Source organism: Macrobrachium rosenbergii, unplaced genomic scaffold (genome assembly GCF_040412425.1).
Source record: "Macrobrachium rosenbergii isolate ZJJX-2024 unplaced genomic scaffold, ASM4041242v1 13917, whole genome shotgun sequence".
Taxonomy (NCBI): domain Eukaryota; kingdom Metazoa; phylum Arthropoda; class Malacostraca; order Decapoda; family Palaemonidae; genus Macrobrachium; species Macrobrachium rosenbergii.
In genome coordinates this window covers 2734450-2741949 of record NW_027100728.1, presented here as the reverse complement: position 1 = coordinate 2741949, position 7500 = coordinate 2734450, and positions in this window count along the sequence as shown.

Below are 7500 nucleotides of genomic sequence, written 5' to 3'. Positions count from 1 at the left end.
AAAATCGAACTTTCCGAGTTTCCGGCCTAACTAACCCCGTTAGTACAGTTCTGTTCATTTTGGGGATGTAAAACTCTTGGGGCCAATATTTCCATTGAAAAAAAAAAAAAAAAAAAAAAAAAAAGCTCCGCCTGGAAAGATCGAACTTTCGCAATTTCCGGCCTAACTAACCCTCGTTAGTACAGTTCTATTCATTTTGGGGATGTCAAACTCTTTGGGGCCAATATTTCCATTGAAAAAAAAAAAAAAAAAAAAAAAAACTAGAAGCCGCCTCAAAAGATCGAACTTTCAGAAATTTCCGGCCTAACTAACCCTCGTTAGTACAGTTCTATTCATTTTGGGGATGTCAAACTCTTTGGGGGCCAATATTTCCATTGAAAAAAAAAAAAAAAAAAAAAAAAAAGCTCCGCCTCAAAAGATCGAACTTTCGAAATTTCCGGCCTAACTAACCCTCGTTAGTACAGTTCTATTCATTTTGGGGATGTCAAACTCTTTTGGGCCAATATTTCCATTGAAAAAATAAATTAAAAAAAAAAAAAAACTCCGCCTCAAAAGATCGAACTTTCAGAAATTTCCGGCCTAACTAACCCTCGTTAGTACAGTTCTATTCATTTTGGGGATGTCAAACTCTTTGGGCCAATATTTCCATTAAAAAAAAAAAAAAAAAAAAAAAAAAAAAAAGTCCCGCCTCAAAAGATCGAACTTTCGAAATTTCCGACCTAACTAACCCTCGTTAGTCCAGTTCTATTAATTTTGGGGATGTCAAACTCTTTGGGCCAATATTTCCAGTTTCCAAAAATGGATGAATAGAAATTCAGACTTGCATCATTCTAAAATGACTCTTAGCTACAGGGCTGGCCTCCAAGTCGATTTTTTAGTTGATACAATAAAAATTCAGGCATCCAAAACTCAGCAAGGCCTGAACGTATTGATGTTTTGTATGAATTTTTTGAATAGAACGGATCAAAATAAAGGGGCTCTAATTGAAGCCTAATGTCCTTGGCAGGTTCCCTCTCGGCTGTGGGACCTCAAAGTTGGTGTTTTTTTTGTTAATTTGACATATGAACCTTGCCATTTCAAAATGACACCTGCATTACTTACAAGGTTACAGGAACCTTGAAACTGAAAAATGACACATGGAATACTACAACAGAGTGCCAATGATGAAAGGCTACCAGCTATATAAATGGTAGAAATGACCCTTGAAATTGAACAATGACACCTGTTATACTGCTGAAGAAAGAGTCTTCATGGAGTCTTCAGGGAATCTTGGGTGAGGATTTTGGAGCCAATATGAAGACTATCATTTTCTCAAACTGGAGCATAGTCATTCATGTAATGATGGCCACCTCCGGCGATTCCGGAGGAAACCTTTGCTAAGGGGGCCTTTTTGTTTCTTTGTTTTTTTGTGTGTGTGTGTTGCCCAGGGTCCAATTCAGCTGAAGAAAGAATCTTCAAGGAGTCTTCAGGATTTCTTCGTGAAGATTTTGGCGCCAATACTAAGACTATCATTTTCTCAAACTAGAGCATAGCCATTCATGTAATGATGGCCGCCACCTCCGGCGATTCCGGAGGAAAGCTTTGCTAAGGGGTCCTTTTTTGGGTTTCTTTGTGGGGCCCAGGGGTCCAATTCAGCCGGCACCCTTGCGTGGTGAAGGTGGCATATTCTAAACCTGGTGTGTAACAATAATAATAATAATAATAATAATAATAATAATAATAATAATAATAATAATAATAATAATAATAAATAATAATAATAATAATAATAATAAAAAAAAAAAAAAAAAAAAAAAAAAAAAAAAAAAAAAGAGTCCCCACGAAAAAATCGAACTTTCCGAGTTTCCGGCCTAACTAACCCCCGTTAGTACAGTTCTGTTCATTTTGGGGATGTAAAACTCTTGGGGCCAATATTTCCATTGAAAAAAAAAAAAAAAAAAAAAAAAAAAAAAGAAGCTCCGCCTGGAAAGATCGAACTTTCGCAATTTCCGGCCTAACTAACCCTCGTTAGTACAGTTCTATTCATTTTGGGGATGTCAAACTCTTTGGGGCCAATATTTCCATTGAAAAAAAAAAAAAAAAAAAAAAAAAAGCTCCGCCTCAAAAGATCGAACTTTCGAAATTTCCGGCCTAACTAACCCTCGTTAGTACAGTTCTATTCATTTTGGGGATGTCAAACTCTTTTTAGGGCCAATATTTCCATTGAAAAAAAAAAAAAAAAAAAGCTCCGCCTCAAAAGATCGAACTTTCAGAAATTTCCGGCCTAACTAACCCTCGTTAGTACAGTTCTATTCATTTTGGGATGTCAAACTCTTTGGGGCCAATATTTCCATTGAAAAAAAAAAAAAAAAAAAAAACTCCGCCTCAAAAGATCGAACTTTCGAAATTTCCGGCCTAACTAACCCTCGTTAGTACAGTTCTATTCATTTTGGGGATGTCAAACTCTTTGGGCCAATATTTCATTAAAAAAAAAAAAAAAAAAAAAAAAAGTCCCGCCTCAAAAGATCGAACTTTCAGAAATTTCCGACCTAACTAACCCTCGTTAGTCCAGTTCTATTAATTTTGGGGATGTCAAACTCTTTGGGCCAATATTTCCAGTTTCCAAAAATGGATGAATAGAAATTCAGACTTGCATCATTCTAAAATGACTCTTAGCTACGGGCTGGCCTCCAAGTCGATTTTTAGTTTATACAATAAAAATTCAGGCATCCAAAACTCAGCAAGGCCTGAACGTATTGATGTTTTGTATGAATTTTTTTGAATAGAACGGATCAAAATAAAGGGGCTCTAATTGAAGCCTAATGTCCTTGGCAGGTTCCCTCTCGGCTGTGGGACCTCAAAGTTGGTGTTTTTTTGTTAATTTGACATATGAACCTTGCCATTTCAAAATGACACCTGCATTACTTACAAGGTTACAGGAACCTTGAAACTGAAAAATGACACATGGAATACTACAACAGAGTGCCAATGATGAAAGGCTACCAGCTATATAAATGGTCGAAATGACCCTTTGAAAATTGAACAATGACACCTGTTATACTGCTGAAGAAAGAGTCTTCATGGAGTCTTCAGGGAATCTTGGGTGAGGATTTTGGAGCCAATATGAAGACTATCATTTTCTCAAACTGGAGCATAGTCATTCATGTAATGATGGCCACCTCCGGCGATTCCGGAGGAAATCTTTGCTAAGGGGGCCTTTTTGTTTGTTTTTTTTTTTTTTTTTGTGTGTGTTGCCCAGGGGTCCAATTCAGCTGAAGAAAGAATCTTCAAGGAGTCTTCAGGGATTCTTCGGTGAAGATTTTGGCGCCAATACTAAGACTATCATTTTCTCAAACTAGAGCATAGCCATTCATGTAATGATGGCCGCCACCTCCGGCGATTCCGGAGAAAGCTTTGCTAAGGGGTCCTTTTTTGGGGTTTGTTTGTGGGGCCCAGGGGTCCAATTCAGCCGGCACCCTTGCGTGGTGAAGGTGGCATATTCTAAACCTGGTGTGTAACAATAATAATAATAATAATAATAATAATAATAATAATAATAATAATAATAATAATAATAATAATAATAATAATATAATAATAATAATAAAAAAAAAAAAAAAAAAAAAAAAAAAAAAGAGTCCCCACGCGAAAAATCGAACTTTCCGAGTTTCCGGCCTAACTAACCCCCGTTAGTACAGTTCTGTTCATTTTGGGGATGTAAAACTCTTGGGGCCAATATTTCCATTGAAAAAAAAAAAAAAAAAAAAGCTCCGCCTGGAAAGATCGAACTTTCATAATTTCCGGCCTAACTAACCCTCGTTAGTACAGTTCTATTCATTTTGGGGATGTCAAACTCTTTTGGGGGCCAATATTTCCATTGAAAAAAAAAAAAAAAAAAAAAAGCGCCTCAAAAGATCGAACTTTCAGAAATTTCCGGCCTAACTAACCCTCGTTAGTACAGTTCTATTCATTTTGGGGATGTCAAACTCTTTGGGGCCAATATTTCCATTGAAAAAAAAAAAAAAAAAAAAAAAAAAAAGCTCCGCCTCAAAACATCGAACTTTCATGAAATTTCCGGCCTAACTAACCCTCGTTAGTACAGTTCTATTCATTTTGGGGATGTCAAACTCTTTGGGGCCAATATTTCCATTGAAAAAAAAAAAAAAAAAAAAACTCCGCCTCAAAAGATCGAACTTTCGAAATTTCCGGCCTAACTAACCCTCGTTAGTACAGTTCTATTCATTTTGGGGATGTCAAACTCTTTGGGCCAATATTTCCATTAAAAAAAAAAAAAAAAAAAAAAAATGAAAAAGTCCCGCCTCAAAAGATCGAACTTTCAGAAATTTCCGACCTAACTAACCCTCGTTAGTCCAGTTCTATTAATTTTGGGGATGTCAAACTCTTTGGGCCAATATTTCCAGTTTCCAAAAATGGATGAATAGAAATTCAGACTTGCATCATTCTAAAATGACTCTTAGCTACGGGGCTGGCCTCCAAGTCGATTTTTTAGTTGATACAATAAAAATTCAGGCATCCAAAACTCAGCAAGGCCTGAACGTATTGATGTTTTGTATGAATTTTTTTTGAATAGAACGGATCAAAATAAAGGGGCTCTAATTGAAGCCTAATGTCCTTGGCAGGTTCCCTCTCGGCTGTGGGACCTCAAAGTTGGTGTTTTTTTTGTTAATTTGACATATGAACCTTGCCATTTCAAAATGACACCTGCATTACTTACAAGGTTACAGGAACCTTGAAACTGAAAAATGACACATGGAATACTACAACAGAGTGCCAATGATGAAAGGCTACCAGCTATATAAATGGTCGAAATGACCCTTGAAATTGAACAATGACACCTGTTATACTGCTGAAGAAAGAGTCTTCATGGAGTCTTCAGGAATCTTGGGTGAGGATTTTGGAGCCAATATGAAGACTATCATTTTCTCAAACTGGAGCATAGTCATTCATGTAATGATGGCCACCTCCGGCGATTCCGGAGGAAACCTTTGCTAAGGGGGCCTTTTTGTTTGTTTTTTTTTTTTTGTGTGTGTGCCCCAGGGGTCCAATTCAGCTGAAGAAAGAATCTTCAAGGAGTCTTCAGGGATTCTTCGGTGAAGATTTTGGCGCCAATACTAAGACTATCATTTTCTCAAACTAGAGCATAGCCATTCATGTAATGATGGCCGCCACCTCCGGCGATTCCGGAGGAAAGCTTTGCTAAGGGGTCCTTTTTTGGGTTTTGTTTGTGGGGCCCAGGGGTCCAATTCAGCCGGCACCCTTGCGTGGTGAAGGTGGCATATTCTAAACCTGGTGTAACAATAATAATAATAATAATAATAATAATAATAATAATAATAATAATAATAATAATAATAATAATAATAATAATAATAATAATAATGAAATAATAAAAAAAAAAAAAAAAAAAAAAAAAAAAAAAAAAAAAAGAGTCCCCACGCGAAAAATCGAACTTTCCGAGTTTCCGGCCTAACTAACCCCCGTTAGTACAGTTCTGTTCATTTTGGGATGTAAAACTCTTGGGGCCAATATTTCCATTGAAAAAAAAAAAAAAAAAAAAATGCTCCGCCTGGAAAGATCGAACTTTCGCAATTTCCGGCCTAACTAACCCTCGTTAGTACAGTTCTATTCATTTTGGGGATGTCAAACTCTTTGGGGCCAATATTTCCATTGAAAAAAAAAAAAAAAAGCCCCGCCTCAAAAGACCGAACTTTCGAAATTTCCGGCCTAACTAACCCTCGTTAGTACAGTTCTATTCATTTTGGGGATGTCAAACTCTTGGGGCCAATATTTCCATTGAAAAAAAAAAAAAAAAAAAAAAAAAGCTCCGCCTCAAAAGATCGAACTTTCGAAATTTCCGGCCTAACTAACCCTCGTTAGTACAGTTCTATTCATTTTGGGGATGTCAAACTCTTTGGGGGCCAATATTTCCATTGAAAAAATAAAAAAAAAAAAAAAAAACTCCGCCTCAAAAGATCGAACTTTCGAAATTTCCGGCCTAACTAACCCTCGTTAGTACAGTTCTATTCATTTTGGGGATGTCAAACTCTTTGGGCCAATATTTCCATTAAAAAAAAAAAAAAAAAAAAAAAGTCCCGCCTCAAAAGATCGAACTTTCGAAATTTCCGACCTAACTAACCCTCGTTAGTCCAGTTCTATTAATTTTGGGGATGTCAAACTCTTTGGGCCAATATTTCCAGTTTCAAAAATGGATGAATAGAAATTCAGACTTGCATCATTCTAAAATGACTCTTAGCTACGGGCTGGCCTCCAAGTCGATTTTTAGTTGATACAATAAAAATTCAGGCATCCAAAACTCAGCAAGGCCTGAACGTATTGATGTTTTGTATGAATTTTTTGAATAGAACGGATCAAAATAAAGGGGCTCTAATTGAAGCCTAATGTCCTTGGCAGGTTCCCTCTCGGCTGTGGGACCTCAAAGTTGGTGTTTTTTTTGTTAATTTGACATATGAACCTTGCCATTTCAAAATGACACCTGCATTACTTACAAGGTTACAGGAACCTTGAAACTGAAAAATGACACATGGAATACTACAACAGAGTGCCAATGATGAAAGGCTACCAGCTATATAAATGGTAGAAATGACCCTTGAAATTGAACAATGACACCTGTTATACTGCTGAAGAAAGAGTCTTCATGGAGTCTTCAGGAATCTTGGGTGAGGATTTTGGAGCCAATATGAAGACTATCATTTTCTCAAACTGGAGCATAGTCATTCATGTAATGATGGCCACTCAAATTCGGAGCATAGTCATTCATGTAATGATGGCCACCTCCGGCGATTCCGGAGGAAATCTTTGCTAAGGGTCTTTTTGTTTTCTTTGTTTTTTTTTTTTTTTGTGTGTGTGTGGCCCAGGGTCCAATTCAGCTGAAGAAAGAATCTTCAAGGAGTCTTCAGGGAATCTTCAAAGATTTTGTCTATCATTTTCAAACTAGGGCATAGTCATTCATGGTGAAGACTATCCAATGATTCTTTTTTTTCAAACTAGAGCATAATCCATTCATGTTCTGATTTTGGCGCCAATACTAAGACTATCATTTTCTCAAACTAGAGCATAGTCATTCATGTAATGATGGCCACCTCCGGCGATTCCGGAGGAAATCTTTGCTAAGGGGTCCTTTTTGGGTTTGTTTGTTTGGCCCAGGGGTCCAATTCAGCCGGCACCCTTGCGTGGTGAAGGTGGCATATTCTAAACCTGGTGTGTAACAATAATAAAATAATAATAATAATAATAATAATAATAATAATAATAATAATAATAAATAATAATAATAATAATAATAATAATAATAATAATAATAAAAAAAAAAAAAAAAAAAAAAAAAAAAAAAAAGAGTCCCCACGCGAAAATCGAACTTTCCGAGTTTCCGGCCTAACTAACCCCCGTTAGTACAGTTCTGTTCATTTTTGGGGATGTAAAACTCTTGGGGCCAATATTTCCATTGAAAAAAAAAAAAAAAAAAAAAAAAAAAAAAAAAGC